This window comes from Gorilla gorilla, chromosome X (genome assembly GCF_029281585.2).
Source record: "Gorilla gorilla gorilla isolate KB3781 chromosome X, NHGRI_mGorGor1-v2.1_pri, whole genome shotgun sequence".
Taxonomy (NCBI): Eukaryota; Metazoa; Chordata; class Mammalia; order Primates; family Hominidae; genus Gorilla; species Gorilla gorilla.
The window spans coordinates 78373121-78392776 of record NC_073247.2 but is presented as its reverse complement, the minus strand read 5'-3'; the positions used below and the strand labels follow the sequence as shown (position 1 = coordinate 78392776).

General features: G+C 39.9%; 1 protein-coding gene across 10 annotated transcripts in view; it reads left to right on the top strand.

Annotated features, from left to right (window-relative positions):
* EDA2R (ectodysplasin A2 receptor) overlaps positions 1–19656 on the top strand; it is a 44607-nt gene that overhangs the window by 772 nt on the left and 24179 nt on the right. The window contains exon 2 of one of the 10 annotated variants that reach the window (XM_055375576.2): positions 3176–3352. The exons of the other annotated variants lie outside the window; for them this stretch is intronic. The gene's annotated coding sequence lies outside the window, so the exon portion shown is untranslated. The remainder of the gene's footprint in view (positions 1–3175; positions 3353–19656) is intronic. 10 annotated transcript variants of the gene reach the window in all.

Genomic DNA, 19656 nt, shown 5'->3' with positions numbered 1-19656 from the left:
CGTGTCCAACAACCTTGAGCATCTAGGGTTGGGAGATAAAGAAGAGAAGGAGGCTGGGTGTTAGTGAAGGCGGGGACAGTGGATCAGACTTGTGGAGCATCCTGAGGAGAGCAGAACTGCTAACCCGCGTGGCTTGAGGGCAAGTCAGGGCTTGTGTAAAGAGCATGCTGGCTCTGTTTGGGGGCTTTCAATCCACCCCCTCACCCGCCGAGCTTGGTTTCACTTGATCTCTCATTCCTGGAAGCTGAGCCCCGGGCAGTGTTATTTTGATCCTGCCTCACCCCAAACACTGGCCAAGACCCAGCAAGCTGCAAGAACTGGGGGACAAGAAGGGACCCGCCAGAGACCAGGCTAGGAAAACAGAGACTTCAGGGTCTGACTTAGACAGGTGTTGGCAGCGTTGGCCAATGTCATGCTGGGTGGCTGGGGCAGGAGAGTTTGGAACATCTTCCCTAGATAACCCCTCTGTTCTTTTCTTCACCCCAACATACCTTCAACTCAGCAGACTCACTGAGCACCTAGTCTGTGCCACCATGTGTGAGACAGTGAGATGTCTGTCTGAGACCTAGGCTGTGCCCACTGGGGCCTGACAGTCTCATACTGGATATAAAAACACGGATAAATATTAATATAACACAAGAGAGGTTTTAAAAGTTAAATAAAAATGCTTAGAGGCTGCCAAGTAAGGATTGTATCAAGTTGAACCATACGAAATCAGAAAAAGGTTTTTTTTTAATTCTTTTTTTGAAATTGTAATGCCTTTCAGGGCTCCAGAGCTAGACTATTTGAGTTCAGATCCCATGCTCACCATTTAACTTGTGTTACCATGGACAAATAAAATTACTTCTCCCTTTCTGAGTTTCTGTTAACTTCAGGCTAAAGTGGATAATAATAGCACCCACCTCATCGGGCTGTTGTGAGGATTAGATGAGATAATCCATATAAAATACTTGCACACACTTAGCACAGTGGCTGGCCCAAAATAAACACTCAATAAATATTAACTATTATTATTTAAGATAGACTGTGGCACACAGATAAGATTTCAACAGGTGGAGATAGAGAAGACAATTTAAGCAGAGAAAATAGGAACAACTGCTTTAAGGCAGGGAAGCTCAGGGCATATGAAAAGAACACCAGCTGAGCTGGATTTTAGAGTACGATTAGCGGAAAAATGGAAGTTAAACTTGCCAAGGCAGATTGGTGGTAAACTGCAAAAGACAGTGGATGCTAGAGTTTTGATTTGATTTAGCAGACAATGGAAAGCCATTGAAACTTTTTGAGCTTAAAAAAAAGTCAGATCCTCTGCTTTAGGAAGAGTAATCTGGTAAAAGGTTAGTCAGCTGGATTGGAATAGGAAAACACAAGAGGGGGATAAACTAGGGGCAGAGAGGGAACAAGGCCCTGCAAATGAGGTCGTGGCTGTGGGAATAGAAAGGAGGTGATGAATTTAACAAGCCATCACAAAAGTTGAATCTACAGAACTTTGTAGTTGATACATTATATGGAATTGAAAAAGGAAGAATGAGAAAATCAGAATCTTTTCGGGTTGGCTTAGACCTTACAAGGTTGTGCATTCCCATCTCACTTCTGTGGATAATGCAATAGAAAGAGTATGTACCTTCTGAGCTAGACACAGCTATTTTCAAGTCCTGGGTCTGATATTTATCTGCTGTTTGTGATCCTAAGCATATTATGTACTTGACATTCCCAACTAGGATCAGTATTTCCACAAGACATTTAGAAGTATGTGGGGTGTGTGTGTGTGTGTTTTACACACAGTCTGAGGTACTACTGCATTTAATGCCAAACAGATGCAACAAATAATTGTTCCTCCCACCCACCATGCCAGTAGTAAGCCCAATGAGAAGTAGTCAAATTCTTTGAGCCTCAGCTTTCTAACCTGAAAAAGAGGGATAATAGTACTCACATCATGGTGTTATTGGGAGGATTAAAAGATATATTTCCTGCCAAGGGTATAGCACAGTGCCTAACAAGTAGAATTTCATGAATTGTAATTTTCCTTTACCCTAATGGATTCCACATTAAAACATCCTTGCCAGTCTCTGCTTGAACACTTCTAGAGGGAGGTTCCTTACTGCTTTCTGAGAGAGCCCACTGTCTTCAGGGAAAGCCTTGGACTGTTAAAAGTTCTTCCTTTTGCTAAGCTGAACTTAGTTTTCCTAAAGCTTGTACCTGGATATCCTAGTCATTCTCCCTGAGGCCACCTAGAGCAGTCTGTTCTTTTTCTTCCATTACAGTTTTTCAGAGATCTGAAGACCAAAGATCAGATCCCCCTGCATCTTCTGCTCCCAGGTCAAACAGCTCAGATAATTGTATCATTTCTTATCTGGCATGGTATCAAGTCAAATATAACTCTGTGGTTTTAAAGTGTATAAATTGGGGTATGAGTATGTCTTCACAGTGATGAGGAATACTGCAAAAGGAACAGGATGGGTAAATGTGACAAAATTCCTTGTAATTTATTATTTTTTAAATTATTTTTTCTGGTCAGGAAGGGTGGCTCATTCCTGTAATCCCAGCACTTTAGGAGGCATAGGCGAGAGGAAGGCTTGAGCCCAGGAGTTCAAGACCAGCCTGGGCAACATGGCGAGACCCTGTCTATATAAATTTTTTTAAATAGCTGGGCACTGGGTGCTGGGCACTTGTAGTCCCCGCTACTTGGGAGGCTGAGGCAGGAGCATCTCCTGAGCCCAGGAGTTTGAGGCTGCAGTGAGCTATGATCATGACACTACACTCCAGCCTGGGCAACAAAGTGAGACCCTATCTCAAAAAAAAATTAAAGAATATAAATCATTTTTTCCACTATGTGCTAAATACTTTCAAATCCATCATCCCACTGATTCCTTATCCCCAAATGAGGGAATTGCAGATTTATTTATATATATTATACAGGTGGCCAAACAGGCCTAGAGAAAATGAAACTTGCTAGAGATCATTTAGTTAGTAAGCATCTGTGCCAGAACTGCAAGACACATTTTTCTTACTCCAAGTTCAGTATGGCTTTTCATTTTCCACAGCTGTTAGGGTTTAAGGTGATAGATAGCTGGGCAATTATGCCAACTCTGGCACTAAAGAATGAGTCAAAAGAAAGAGGGATCCTCCAATTACCTTATACCAGTTATTCCCTCTTTGAGAGAATTCCTTTCTTTAGATGTCTTCTTGACCTGCTCCACTTGAATGCTTCCTGCAGAGAGTGAGTCATCTTTTGGAGCCATTCCTCAGTGCTGAAGCTTCATATTGAAGCAGAAGCTGCTTTCCACTGCTTTCTTTCTAGAAACTAGCTCCACCCGTGTATTCTCTTCTTGGGAGCTTAACAGGAAAGATATGGGTAAGTTTCACCATCAGTATGTAAAATACGACTACTATTATTTTGTGAACATAGATATGACGATGGCTATACTTTGTCTTGGATTAGAGTTTACTGTATATATTTTCTATGTTCCCCACCAGACTGCAATCTCCTAAATTTGGAGAATATGGTTTATTCACCTCTGTTTTTTTCTCTTGCCACTAAGTTCTAATAGAATGCCTAGCATAGAAAGTACTCATCAAGTGGTTGCTGAGTGACCAGAAATTAATTCTCCCTATCTTGGGATGACAACAGTTATTATATCCTCCAAACACCACCAAAAGACATCACGCTATTCTCAAAAATAAAGGATTTTCCATGTAATATATGGTGGAATCAGACACTGAGATGTCCTACTTCCAGGAGATTGTTAGTCACCGTTGTGGTTAAGCCAAAAGGAGTGGGCATCACTTCTTCCCTTCTACGATCCACCTCTCCATGACCCAGCCCACCCTTTGGAATTGTCTCTGTTGAGGATAAAATGAGCCATTATTGGGCTGTGGGAGTTAGGAAAAAGAAGCTGGAGCCTTGGTAGTATAGTCACTGAGTAATTGGTCCTAAAGCTGGGCCAACTCCTTTCTTCGTATATGGGAAGTAGAGAAGCCACTGAGCCCTGAATATGCAGACTTGAATTCTACTTTTAGCTCTACCATTGACCACTGTGTGACTTCGGGAAAATTCTATCCCTTTTCTGAGCATTAGTTTCCTCATCTTAGATCATCAGGGAATGGGGTTAAGTTGTCCTGAATAATACTTTTAGGATCCCATGACTATATGTTTTCAATTATCTGATAGTTTGAAGTTTTAACTGGTTGCCAAAGAGGAGGAAAGAAAAACAAATGATGGAATGTGCTGTCTTATGAGTACTGAGGTGCCTGTTACTAAAGGACTTCAAGTAGAGCTGGATGGTATTTCTTTACTGGGCAAAAGGCCACTGGGACTAAGATTAATTTTAAACCTCCCTTTGACTCTAAGATTGTCAGAGTCTAAAAATGGTCTCAAAGAATGTGCATTTACATATGAGGTCATAGGCTTCTTGTTATCAGTCTCACCTTCCCTCCACAACCTCACAAAGTACTATACCTTTCTCCCTTTTCTTGGACATCTAAAGAAAAAATGAAGAAATATTTTGGCAGCAGCATTTCATTTTGTACAGACATGCCTCATTCTATAGTTCTCATTCTATTCTTCCAGTCCTTTGTTAAGGATGTGGACCTGGGTTGGGCTTATAAATGCCCACTGGTTTGTATCTCTGCTCCTTTAGGATATTTTATTCCCAGGCCTATGAGGATGGGATGGAGTACTTGATTGCCATGGGGAAAAAAAAAAGAGACTGTTCTTGTTGACATCTTCAGATACAGCTATTCCAGATTGCTTGGTAAATGGGACAGGGTGGAGGGAGTGTGGGGCAAGACCAACAAACTTAATAGAAATCAGAAATTGGAGTACTTGACTGAGTTTTATCCAGTCCCAACCCTGCAAATAAATCATACCATGAATTCAATACCCAATTGGGACAACTCAGCCAAAAGCCTTCTTGGGAAGTCAGCTTATCTCCCCTTCCAGTACTGCTGGTTGAGTAACTAATTTTTTTATGATACCGTAATTTTATGGAATCTTGTGGTGATTGGTACATGACCAGTGACTCACTTTGGCTAGGATAACAGCAGAGCAAAGCAAGAGGTTTCGGGTGTTAGCTGAGTGCTTGTCTGGCTTGGGGCTTGTCTCCAATACCCTTTGTTTCCCAGCTCTGGGTGGGATAGTAACAACAATCATAGCAATTCCTCACATGCGTAGCACAATCTGGAGTTTCCACAGCACTCTCACATACATTATCTCATTTTACCCTTGAACATAATCCAGGGTAGTTTATGTGCTTTTGCTCCCACTTGGGAAGAGTATTTTAGCAGTCAGTAGAAGAATGTTTTCCCTCAAACTCAGCCTAGAGTTTGCTGTTCTTAATTTCATCCTATTTCTTTTATAATGGTATCTTTGTATTCTTGGCTACACAGTCTCTTTTCCCCATTCGTTTAACAATTATTTTTCAGCAGTTGTCAAACACTAACCAAATATTTATATTTTTAATTTACAGTCTGCTAAGTTGTATTTGTCTTTTGAGGTTTGTGCTTTGTTGTCTGTGTGCACGTACGAATATGTTTTGAAGGCAAAACAATTGACTCATATGGTTAGCATTTACTTTCGGCCAGGTGGAAGTAGCCCAGTTCAGTTGGTTATTAATTTTGTCTGTACAATGACAACAGCTTTTAGTAAGGATTTTTTTTTTCTTTTTCTTCCCCAGCTGGGGCTTTACCTCTTGCTCTGTGCGCTAGAATAAAAGACAAAGGAGAATAGATGAGACTTCTTTAATTTTGCGCAGGTTCATTCTCCTCTGTTGATATACCATTCCTGACATTGCTGGGCCAGATGTTGCTATCACTAACAGTTAAAATTCTTCAGCCACTTTGGAAATGTTGAAAGTAGCCCATTAAAAACTGTAGTACCCACCTGTGGTCTCTACATTATGTCTATTCCAGGCACAGATTTTAGCATACTTAAACACAAAAAGATAATTTACTTTTATCACATGCCCATGAAATAAAATAAAAATGACACATCCTCAGTCCTGGCCTCCTCCACGTCCCAGTATCAATAGCTGACACATTACTCATCCCTTACTTCTTAAAGCTTTGTCCTATACTACTCTATCAAGGTTCTTTTTTTTTTTTCTTCTCTGGCTTCCCCTTCTTCGTTGCTGTCATGTATTCCTCCTCTTCCAGCTTCAAGTATGAGTGACCCTCAATGTTTGGTTCTTCTTCCTCTTTCTTCTTCCTTCCTTCTTCCTTCCTTCTTCCTTCTTTCTTCCTTCTTCCCTCCTCCTCCTCCTCCTCACCCTCCTCCTCCTCCTCACCCTCCTCCTCCTCCTCCTCCTCCTCCTCCTCCTCCTCCTCCTCCTCCTCCTCCTCCTCCTCCTCCTCCTCCTCCTCCTCCTCCTTCTTCTTCTTCTTCTTCTTCTTCTTCTTCTTCTTCTTCTTCTTCTTCTTCTTCTTCTTCTTCTTCTTCTTCTTCTTCTTCTTCTTCTTCTTCTTCTTCTTCTTCTTTGAGAATCTGTCACCCAGGCTGCAGTACAGTGGCACAATCTCGGCTCACTGCAACCTCTGCCTCCAGGGTTCAAGCGATTCTCCTGCCTCAGCCTCCCGAGTAGCTGGAACTACAGGCATGCACCACCACGCCTGGCTAATTTTTGTATTTTTAGTAGATACAGGTTTTCGCCATGTTTGCCAGACTGGTCTTGAAGTCCTGACCTCAAGTGATCCACCTGCCTCGACCTCCCAAAGTGCTGGGATTACCAGCAGGAGCCACTGCATCCAGCCATTCTTCTTTACCCATGATTTAACTTCTGCCATGATTTACTTAGGCCAGTGGTTATCAAGCCCCAGAGGTTTTTATTTAATTAATCTAGAGCATAGGATTTTTTTTTTCAGTGCTCCATGTGATTCTGATGTGCAGCCATAAGCAAGAACTGTTATTCTGGTGTTTTTATGCATTTGACACATCTCCAACTTCAACTTATATTTTACATATTGTATATACTTGTTGGGCATGACCACTGAAATGTTCCTCTGTCCCCTTCAACTTCTCTATACTGAAAATAATTGAAAAACAGTGCATTTTCTTTTCTTTTACCAAGCTGCGCTCCTTTCACACTTCTCATGGCACTTGGATTCTTCTGGTTTCCCAGGCAGAAACTCTCAGAATCTCTGACTCTGATCATTCTGTTTGTCCTCACTTTGTAAGGTTTGTATCTCCCACCATCATTCCTCTCTGTTCCTATTGTAACCACCTTTGACCTGGCCCTTGTCTCCTAAAGCTTGGGCAGTAACCCTATCAAACCATTATTTAAAATGCACTCAGGTTAACATTAATAAAATGCTTTTTCGCCCATCCTGAAATATCACTGAAGAAAAAATTTCAGTGAAGGCTGGGAGGACCTCCATTCTCTATTTTAGAGTGCAATACTGCCTTGAAAAGTGTGCCAGACTCATAGCTTCTAAATGACCTTTGGGTTCTGTCTTGCTTTTTGCTAGCCAAATAAAGATAGTTGTATACTTTCCCTCTGAGCCTCAGTATTTTTTAATCTATTAATTAAAAAAAATTCCATAGGTTATTGGGATACAGGTGGTATTTGGTTGCATGGATATGTTATTTAGTGGTGTTTTGTGAGATTTTGGTGCATCCATCACCTGAGCAGTATACACTGCTCACTATTTGTAGTATTTTATCCCTCGCCCCCCTTCACTGCCTTCCCTCCAAGTCTCCAAAGTCCATTGTATCATTCTTATGCCTTTGCATCCTCATAGCTTAGCTCCCACATATCAGTGGGAACATACAGTGTTTGGTTTTCCATTCATGAGTTACTTCACTAAGAATAATAGTCTCGAATCTCATCCATATATATGTATATATATACATACACACGTGTGTATATACGTACATACACACATACGTGTATATATGTATGTATACACACATATGTGTATATATGTACGTATATACACACATGTACATATGTGTGTGTATATATGTATATATGCATACACATACGTGTGTGTATATATGTATACGTGTGTTTGTGTGTGTGTGTGTGTGTGTATATATATATATATATATATATATATATATATATATTCTTTTTAGTTCTTTAAGGAATATCCACACTGTTTTCCATAGCGGCTGTACTAGTTTACATTTCCACCAGCAGTGTAGAAGTGTTGCCTGTTCACGACATCCACACCAACATCTACTGTTTTTATTTATTTTTGGATTATGGCCATTTTTGCAAGAGTGAGGAGGTATTAAATTGTGGTTTTGATTTGCATTTCCCCAATCATTAGAGATGTTGAGCATTTTTTCATATGTTTGTTGGCCATTTGTGTATCTTTTTTGAAAATTGTCTGTTTATGTCCTTAGCCCACGTTTTGATGGGATTGTTTGATTTTTCTACCTGATTTTTTTGAGTTCATTGTGGATTCTGGATATTAGTCCTTTGTCAGATGTATATATTGTGCAGATTTTCTCCCACCCTGTGGGTTGTCTGTTTACTCTGCTGACTGATTCTTTTGCCATGCAAAAGCTCTTTAGTTTAATTAGGTCCCGGCTATTTATCTTTGTTTTTATTGCATTTGCTTTTGGGTTCTTTGTCATGAAATCATTGCCTAAGCCAATGTCTCGAAGGGTTTTTTCAATGTTATCTTCTAGAACTTTTATAGATTCGGGTCTTAGATTTAAGTCCTTAATCTATCTTGAATTGATTTGTGTGTAATGTGAGAGATGACATTCCAGTTTCGTTCTCTTACATGTGGCTTGCTAATTATCCCAGCACCATTTGTTGAAAATGGTGTCCTTTTCCCACTTTATATTTTTGTTTGCTTTGTCAAAGATCAGTTGGCTGCAAGTATTTGGGGTTACTTCTGGGTTTTTGATTTTGTTCCATTGGTCTATGTGCCTATTTATATACCAGTACCATGCTGTTTTGGTGACTATGGCCTTATAGTATAGTTTGAAATCAGGTAGTGTGATGCCTCCAGATTTGTTCTTTTTGCATAGTCTTGTTTTGGTTATGTGGGCTCTTTTTTGGTTCCACATGAATTTTAGATTTTTTATTTTTTGTAATTCTGTGAAGAATGATGGTGGTATTTTGATGTGAATTGCGTTGAATTTCTAGATTGCTTTTGGCAGTATGGTCATTTTCACAATATTGTTTCTACCCATCCATGAGCATGGGATGTTTCCATTTGTTTGTATCGTCTATGATTTCTTTCAGCACTGTTGTGTAGTTTTCCTTGTAGAGGTTTTTGCGTCCATGGTTAGATATATTCCTAAGTATTTAATTATTTTTTGCAGCTGTTGTAAAAGGGGTTGAGTTGTTGATTTGATTCTCCACTTTGTCACTGTTGGTGTATAGGAGAGCTACTGAATTCTGTACTTTAATCTTGTATCTGGAAACTTCACTGAGTTATTTTATCAGTTCTAGGAGCTTTCTGAGGGAGTCTTTAGGGTTTCCAAGGTAAATGATCATATGGTCAGCAAATAGTGACAGTTTGACTTCCTCTTTACCAGTTTGGATGCCCTTTATTTCTTTCTCTTGTCTGGTTGCTCTGGTGAGGACTTCCAGTACTATGTTGAAGAGGATTGGTGAGAGTGGGCATGCTTGTCTTATTCCAGTCCTCAGAGGGAATGCTTTTAACTTTTCCCCATTCAGTATTATGTTGGCTATGGGTTTGTCATAGATGGCTTTCATTACATTGAGGTATGTCTGTTGTATGCTGGTTTCGTTGAGAGTTTTAATCATAAAGGGATGCTAGACTTTGTTGAATGCTTTTTCTTCATCTAATGAGATGATCATGTGATTTTTGTTTTAAATTCTGTTTATGGGGTATATCACATTTATTGCCTTGTGTATGTTAAACCATCCCTGCGTCCCTGGTATGAAACCCACTTGATCATGGTGGATTATCTTTTTGATATGTTGTTGAATTCAGTTAGCTAGTATTGTGTTAGGATTTTAGTATCTATGTTCATCAGGGATATTAGTCTGTAGTTTTCTGTTTTGGTTATGTCCTTTCCTGATTTAGGTATTAGGGTGATGCTGGCTTCATAGAATGAATTAGGGTGGCTTCCCTCTTTCTCTATCTTGTGGAATAGTGCCAAAAGGATTGGTACCAATTGTTCTTTGAATGTCTTCTAGAAATCAGTTGTGAATCCATCTGATCCTGGATTTTTTTTGTTGTTGGTAATGTTTTAATTACCATTTCAGTATCTCTGCCTGTTATTGGTCTGTTCAGGATATATAATTCTTCCTGATTTAAGCTGGAGGGGATGTATTTTTCCAGGAATTTATCCATCTCTTCTAGGTTTTCTACTTTATGTGTGTAATGATGTTCATAGTAGCCTGAAATGACCTTTTGTATTTCAGTGGTGTCAGTCCTAATGTCTCCCATTTTGTTTCTTAATGAGGTTATTTGGATTTTCTCTCTTCTTTTCTTGGTTAATCTTGCTAATGGTCTATCAATTTTATTTGTCTTTTCAAAGAACCAGTTTTTGTTTTATTTATCTTTCGTGTGTTTTTTTTGTTGTTTCAATTTCATTTAGTTCTGCTCTGATCTTGGTTATTTCCTTTCTTCTGCTGGGTTTGGGTTTGGTTTGTTCTTGTTTCTCTAGTTCCTTGAGGCACAACCTTAGAATGTCAGTTTGTGCTCTTTTAGTCATTTCCATGTAGGTGTTTAGGGCTATGAACTTTCCTCTTAGCACCACCTTTGCTGTATCCTTTTGATAGGTTGTGTTGTTATTGTCATTCAGTTCTAAGAATTTTTTTAATTTCCATCTTGATTTTGTATTTGACCCAGTGATCATTCAGGAGCAGGTTATATAATTTCCATGTATTTGCATGGTTTTGAAGTTTCCTTTTTGAGTTGATTTCCAGTTTTATTCCGCTTTGGTCTGACAGAGTGCTTGATATAATTTCAGTTTTCTTAAATTTATGGAGGCTCGTTTTGAGCCCTATCATACGGCCTATCTTGGAGAAAGTTCCATGCACTGTTGAATAGAATGTGTATTCTGCGGTTGTTGGATGAAATGTTCTGTATATATCTGTTAATTCCATTTATTCCAAGGTATAGGTTAAATCTATTGTTTCTTTGTTGACTTTGTCTCTTGATGACCTGTCTAGTGCTGTCAGTAGAGTATTGAACTCCACCACTATTATTGTGTTGCTGTCTATCTTTGCTGTCAGTAGAATATTGAAGTTCGCCACTATTATTGTGTTGCTGTCTGTCTCACTTCTTAGGTCTGTTAGTAATTGTTTTATAAATTTGGGAGCTCTGGTATTATTTGCATATATGTTTAGGATTGTGATATTTTCCTGTTGGACAAGGACTTGTATGATGATATAATGTCCCTCTTTGTCTCTTTTAAGTGTTGTTGCTTTAAAGTTTGTTTTGTCTGATATAAGAATAGCTACCTCTGCTCACTTTTGGTGTCCATTTGCATGAAATGCCTTTTTCCATCCCTTTTCTTTAAGGTTATGTGAGTCCTTATGTGTTAGGTGATTGTCCTGAAGGCAGCAGATAATTTGTTGGTGAGTTTTTATCCTTTCTGCAGTTCTGTATTTCTTAAGTGGAGCATTTAGGCCATTTACATTCAATGTTAGTATTGAGATGTGAGGTACCATTGCATTCATTCATTGTGCTATTTGTTGCCTGTGTATCTTGCTTTTTTGTTATTTTTAAATTTTGTTTTTGTTTGATAGGTCCTGTGTGATTTATGCTTTAAAGATGTTCTATTTTTATGTGTTTCCAGAATTTGTTTCAAGATTTAGAGCTCCTTTTAGCAGTTCTTGTAGTGGTGGTTTGGTAGTGGTGAATTCTCTCAGCATTTGTTTGTCTGAAGAAGACTGTATCTTTCCTTCATATATGATGCTTACTTTCAGTGGATACAAAATTCCTGGCTGATAGTTGTATATTTTTAGGAGGCTGAATATAGGGCCCAAATTTCTACCAGCTTGTAGGGTTTCTGCTGAGAAATTTGCTGTTAATCTGATGGGTTTTCCTTTGTGGGTTACCTGGTGCTTTTACCCTTTCCCTCCCCTCCCCTCCCCTCTCCTCTCCTCCTGTCCCCTGTCCTCCCCTCCCCTCCCCTTCCCTCCTCTTCCTTTCCTTTCCAGTCTCACAGCTCTTAAGATTCTTTCCTTTGTCTTAACTTTAGATAACCTGAAGACAATGTGCCTAGGCAATGATTTTTTTTGAGATGAATTTCCCAGGTGTTCTTTGTGCTTCTTGTATTTGGATGTCTAGATCTCTACCAAGGCCGGGGAAGTTTTTCTGTTATTGCCACAAATATGTTTTCCAAACTTTTAGATTTCTCTTCTTCCTCAGGAACACTGATTATTCTTAGGTTTCATTGTTTAACATAATCCCAGATTTCTTGGAGTCTTTGTTCATATTTTCTTATTCTGTTTTTTCTTTGTCTTTGTTGGATTGGGTTAATTTGAAGACCTTGTCTTTGAGCCGTGAATTTCTTTCTTCTATTTGTTCAATTCTATTGCTGAACTTTCCAGAGCATTTTGCATTTCTAAAAGTTTGTCCATTGTTTCCTGAAGTTTTTATTGTTTTTTCTTTATGCTATCTATTTCCTTGAATATTTCTCCCTTCACTTCTTGTATCATTTTTTAGATTTCCTTGCATTGGGCTTCACCTTTCTCTGTTGCCTCCCTGATTCGCTTAATAACTAACCTCCTGAATTCTTTTTCAGGTAAATCAGAGATTTTATCTTGGTTTGGATCCATTGCTGGTGAGCTAGTGTGATTTTTTTGGGGGTGTTAAAGAGCCTTGTTTTTTCATATTACCAGAGTTGTTTTTTTGGTTCTTTCTCATTTGCGTAGGCTCTGTCAGTGGCAAGGTCTAGGGCTGAAGGCTGTTGTTCAGATTCTTTTGTCCCATGGGGTGTTCCCTTGATGTAGTACTCTCCCCCTTTACCTATGGATGTGGCTTCCTGTGAGCCAAGCAGCAGTGATTTTTATATCTCTTCTGAGTCTAGCCACCCACCAAGTCTATCCGGCTTTGGGCTGGTACTGGGGGTTGTCTGCACAGAGTCCTGTGATGTGAACCATCTATTGGTCTATCAGCTGTAGATACCAGCACCTGTTCCAGTGGAGGTGTCAAGGGATGAAATGGTCTCTGTGACAGTTCTTAGCTTTGGTGGTTTAATGTTCTATTTTTGTGGTGGTTGGCCTCCTGCCAGGAGGTGGTGCTTTTCAGAGAGCATCAGCTTTGGTAGTATGGAGAGGAACCAGTAGTACATGGGGCCCTAGCACTCCCAAGAGTATATGCCCTTTGTCTTCAGCTACCATGGTGGGTAGGGAAGGCCCATCAGGTGGGGGTAGGGCTAAGCATGTCTGAGCTCAGACTCTCCTTGGACAGGTCTTGCTGTGGCTGCTGTGTGGGTGGGGGTGAGGTTCCCAGATCCATGGAGTTGTGTACCTAGGAGGATTATGGCTGCTTCTGCTGAGTCATGCAGGTGGTCAGGGAAGTGGGTAAAGGCCTGCAGTCACAGGCCTCACCCAGCTCCATGAAATCCAAAGGGCCAGTCTCACTCCCACTGTGCTCCCATAACAGTCCCAAGTCTGTTTCCAGGCAATGGGTGAGTAGGGCTTGAGAACCTGCCCCAGGTTATCCACCTCCCAGCTGTGAAAGAAAAGAGCTTTGGTTCTTCCCACTCCTGTAGAGTCTCCACACCAGATTCATGCCCTACCCCAAGTTCTGGCCAGGATGCTTCTCTCCTGGTTCAAATTGTTACAAAGTTCAGCTGGAGACTTCCTTTTCCCCGTGGCATTTTCCCCTGTGCCTCTGGCGACCCTTCTGAAGGTTCCCTGTGGTTCCAGGCCTGCTTGGGGACCCAGCAAACTCCCGGGGCTTTTCCCGCTGCTTCCTCTACCCCTGTATTTTGCTCAGCTCTCTAAATTGTCTCAGCTCCAGGTAAAGTCAGAAACTTCTCCTGCAAATTAGACATTCCCCAGTGTGTTTCCCCAGTGTGTTAAGTGTTTCCCCAGTGTGTGTGTGTGTTAAGGAATGGAGGATCTCCCTTTCCCACTTCTGCTGTTGGAGTGCTCAAAGTATTTGGAGTGTCTCCTGGGTCCTGCAGGAGCAGTCCACTTCCTAAGAGTGTCTGTATGTCCTCTCGAGATCCCTGGTTTGTTCTTGCAGTCGTCTTGGAGCTAAAATGCACGATGCAAACCTCCTCACACTGCTCTGTCCATCTGAGTTGGAACTGCAATCTAGTCCTGCCTCCTGTCTGCCATGATGATCCCCCAGCTCTACTTCTTTACTGAGATCTTGAGCAAGATCTCAGATCTGTCTGTTCCTTCCTCATCATTTGATCTTCTTCTTTAATGTATTTATTCATTTATTTATTTGAGACAGAGTCTCGCTCTGTTGCCCAGGCTGGAGTGCAGTGGCACAATCTTGGTTTACAGCAAACTCAGCCTCCTGGGTTCAAGCAATTCTTGTACCTCAGTCTCCCAAGTAGATGGAATTACAGGTGCATGCAACCACACCTAGCTCAATTTTGTATTTTTAGTAGAATTGAGGTTTCATCATGTTGGCCAGGCTGGTCTTGAACTCCTGACCTCATGTGATCTACCCATCTAGGCCTCTGAAAGGGCTGGTATTCCAGGCGGGAGCCACTGCACCTGCCCAAATTTATTAATTTTTGATAACAATCCCTAGCTTCCTCCTAGGGATGTGATGGTGATCTGTTGAGCTAATCGATGTAAAATCCTTTATAAACTATGAAACCTTTTACTCAGACAGGAGAGTATTCCCAGTATTCTGTAGATTTTCACCATTTTATCATTCAACAAATATTTCTTTAATGCCTACTGTGTGCCAGGCACTATTGTAAGCACTGATGATGAAGTAGCAAACACAATATGTACCATGGCCTCATAGCATTTACATTCTAACTGGGGAAGAAAAAGCAATAAAGTACATAAGATTTATGATATGTCATAAGGTCATATGTGCTATGGAAAAGAATAAAACTGGAAACGGGGATAGGAATTCTGGAAAGAAGGTGAAAATTTGAGAGAGTGGTCAGGGAAGCCTGACTAAGAAGACTGTATATGAACAAAGAACTGAAGAAGATGAGGGAAGTAGCCATGCAGGTATCTGGGGAAGAACATTCCTGCTTGAGGGAACAGCAGATGTGAAGGCCTTAAGATGAAGGCATTTCTGGTTAGTTTGAAGTTCAACAAGGAGGCCAGTATGGGTGGAGTGAAGACAATAAGGAAAAGAGTAGTAGAACTTGAGGTCAAGAAATAATGGGGGAAATTGAGGTAGGCATATCATCTAAGGTCTCTATTGGCCATTATAAGAACTTAATTTTTTTAAATATGAGCTCTTTATTATATGCCATACATCACTGTGTATATTTTATGTTTTTACATACCCATTCATTTTTGAAGTTATATCCAAAACTATGTAGGACTTATGTGATATTATGAGTGAAAGAGGGAGCCATCAATGGCTTTTGAGGCTGGAAATGACATGATCTAACATGTTTTATCCCCTTTATCTTTATTTTCTATTCTCCCTAGAAAAAAATGGATAGACCTTGGGTTTCTCCCTCAACAGATTCTCTCTGAATATGGGGGAGAGATACAGAAAAACCTTTTTTTCTGACTGCATTTTATTTTCAGGTGAAACAGACAAGGTCAGAACTAAAAGAAAAGAGCCCTTAAAACTGTGATTTTCAACATTGACTGCACATGAGAATCACTTGGTGAACTGTAAAATGTTGCGTGCTCATGCCACATTTTTGACTAACTACAACAGAATCTTAGGGGAGGGACCCAGGTGTCACTATTTTTTGGCACTCCCAAGGTGCAACCAAGACTGAGAACCACTGGTCTAAGAGATTAGCCAAACCAACTCCCTCGTGGTATGAATGGAGAACTTGATTCCAGCATTGGGAAGGGATATTCTCCTGATGGCAGAGCTGGGACTAGGACCATTCACTATGCTGAGCTAAAACAGGAAATGCAAACTTTACAAATAGTGGGGCAGAAGGAAGATATGATGTTTGATAGTTTGGAAGGAGGCTATAGACAAGATAAACCTTGGATAGAAGTGGCCTTGGGTCAGTTCAGAAAAGGGAAAGGCTGAGTGCCAACACCAAAAGGTAAAGCAACATTTGAATTACAGGCCAGGCATCTGGAAATGATGGCACTGTACAGTTTAGAAGCTTGATTTTCAAGAAAGCAGTGTTCTCAAGGCTACGTTGAGCAACTTCTTTGATTCTGTCTTGTGCATGTGGGTGGATAGATGGGCTCGCAGTAGAGGAATGGGCAAGGCATGGAGACCATCTGCTGTCTTCTTCATCGTTTTTAATCCCCCACCTCCTGCACTGTCCAGGCAAAGCAAATATCCTGAAGTACTGAGTTCTTAATTTAGACTTGTCCTTCTTTCCTGCCTACCCATACTACATAGAGACAGCATGTTTCACCCCACAGGCATGTGTGCAAGTTGAGAAGAGCAGCAGCCACAAGCTGCAGCAAGGAGCAGCTGCACCCCCAGCAGCCTGGGTACCTCACATCCAGCAGAAACTTGGCCAACATCAATTATTCAGGGCATGATGAGCTAATTTGGGGATTACTATTGATGTCAGCTGTATTGTTTCTCCTCTTCCCTGTCTGCTTGCGTTCTTAATCGTCTACATTATTTTTTGAGGAATCAGGACAGGGAGATGGGTGGGAAGAGCAGCCACATGACAGACAGGCAAAATAAGGGAATAATTCTAGTCATATTGCCACTTGTTGGCCCTTGTAAACACAATCAAGGTATATACAACACATACTTGGATAAGTTTGGGTGAGAAGTTGGATGAATCAAATTATATTTGGAGGCCTGTGTAAAAATATTCATAGCAGCTTTAACATTTTTTGGGGGGCTAACTTAAGCAATATCCTATTGGAATAATAAATTCAAAGTATTAAATAAAGCTAAAGAACCATCTTTTAAAATGAGATATAATTCACATACTATAAGATTTACCTTTTTAAAGTGTATAATTCACTGGTTTTAGCATATTCACAAAGTCACACGACCATCATCACTGTCTAATTCCAGGGCATTTTCATGACCCTAGAAAGAAACATACCTATTCAGCAGTCACTTCCCATTTCCCTTTCTCCTCAGGCCCTGATATCCACTAAAGCTAGTTTATGATTGATTGCCTATTCTGGACATTTCATGTAAATAGAATCATACAACATTTTTCCTTTTGTGTCTAGCTTCTTTTATTTAGCATAATGTTTTCAACGTTCATTCATGTTATTGCACGTGTTAAGCACATCATTCTTTTCTCTGACTGAATAATTTTCATTGTATGGATAAACCACATTTTGTTTACCATTTATCAGTTGATGAACATGTGGATTTTCCCCACTTTTTGGCTATTATAAATAATGCTTCTAGGAACATTTGTTTACAGGTTTTTGTATGAACACATGTTTTCAATTCTTTTGGGTATTTACACTTAGGAGTGAAATTGCTGGGTCATGTCGTAACATGATGTTTAACATTTTGAGGAACTGCAAAATTAATTTCCAAAGGGGCTGCATCATTTTGTATTCTCACCAGCAATACACAAGGGTTCCAGTTTCTCCACATCCTTCTCCCCCAGGCTGGAGTGCAATGGCACGATCTTGGCTCACTGCAACAAGCAATTCTCCTGCCTCAGCCTCCCAAGTAGCTGGGATTACAGGTGCCTGCCACCATCCCCAGCTAATTTTTGTATTTTTAGTAGATTCGGGGTTTCACCATATTGGCCAGGCTAGTCTTGAACTCTTGACCTCAGGTGATCCACCTGCCTCGGCCTCCCAAAGTGCTGGGATTACAGGCCTGAGCCACCGTGCCTGGCCGGCTATTTTTTTTTTTTTTTGGTAGTGGATATAAAGTGCTGTTTTATTGTGGTTTTCATTTGCATTCCCTTTGTTGCTGATAACACCGACCATCTTTTCATGTGTTTATGGGCCATTTGTAAGTCTTAGAGTGATATCTATTCAAATTCTCTACTCATTTTTAAATTATCTATCTTTATTTTTGAGTTGCAAGAGTTTTCTATGTATTTAGATACAAGTCTCTTATCAGATATGTGATATGAAAATTTTTGTGTCCTATTATGTGGATTGTCTTTTCACTTTCTTGATGGTGTCCTTTGAAGCACAAACATTTTTAATTTTTAAATTTTGTTGACATGTCATTGTTCTGTTTTTCTCTCTTGTTGCTTGTGCTTTTGTTGTTATATCTAAGAAACTACTTCCTAATCCAGTGTCACAAAAATTTACACCTATATTTTCTTATAAGAAAAACATTAATTATAGAATTATTATGTTTTCTTAGAAGAAAACTTTTATAAGAGTTTTATAGTTTTGACTCTTACATTTGGGGATTTAGTCTATTGTGAGTTAATTTTGTATATGACATGAGGTAGGGGTCCGATTTGATTCTTTTGCATGTGGATATCCAGTTTCCCCAACACCCTTCTTTGAAAAGATTTCTCATTGAATTTTCTTGGCACTCTTTAAAAAATCCATTGACCATAGTATAGCAACTCAATTTATAATGGCCTCAAATTAAAAGCAGCCCAATGTTTGCCAAGAAAAATATATAAATTGTGGTATATCCATACAATAGGATACTACACAACAATAGTAATTAACAAATGTTGCTACACAAAACATAATGGATAACTATCACAGACATTGTATTTATCAAGAGAAACCAGAAACAGAAGAGCGCATCTTGTATGATTCAAATTTATGTGAATTTCAAGGACAGGTATAACTAATTGTAGTGATAGAAGCCAGTGCTGTAATTACCTGGGGAGGAGTCGATATTGACTGGGAAGGGGCGTGAGGGAGCCTGCTGGGGTAATAGAAAAGTTCTGTGTATTTATCTGGGTGGTGTTTACATGGGCATGTACACAGTAAAAATTTATTAATTTACTTAATCTTTATGCTCCTTACTATGTATATGTTGTACTGCAATCAGAAACAGACAAAAAATCCCAGCATGTTACCCACATGAATTTTTAGAGCACTTCCACATTACCTCATCTGTGTAACTTCTGAGTTACACAGATCAGATATTCTCTGGGCAAGTTGGGAAGTTGGAGGAAGTATTTCAGGGTGTAGCTGACAAACAGTACAACTGAGTGGGTGATGTGCTTTAGCAGAATCAGAACCTCATCATGTGTTATACTCCATGGGATTGAGACAAGAGGCATCTGCCACTTCCCTTCCTCTCCCCAACCCTCAGTAATGTAAAGAGAACACAACCCCATGTCACAGTTGGGGTGAAAAAAATGTTCTTGAGCAGCCATAACCTTAGGTTGTGGAGGTGAGAGGGACTGTTCTGTGGAAAATCATGTGCTATTTCATAAAGTCCATAATAACATCCTCACTTATTTGCAAATCTGATTTTATTTCTTTTTCACTTCCATTTCAAAGGCAATTGTCTCGGAAAAGTTTCCAAACGTTTGTCGACCAAGTTAATCTTATACAGAAATGCCTTGATGAAAAAAATCCAGCAAACACTTAGAACAATGTTTCTTTTAGCCAAGGTGGCTTAGGCACTGAGGGTATCTTGGAGAATCTTTTCCTTAAGCATCAGGTCACTGGTGGTTGCGATTAATGAGGAGGAAACTGCTATAGTGGCATCCATCTTAAA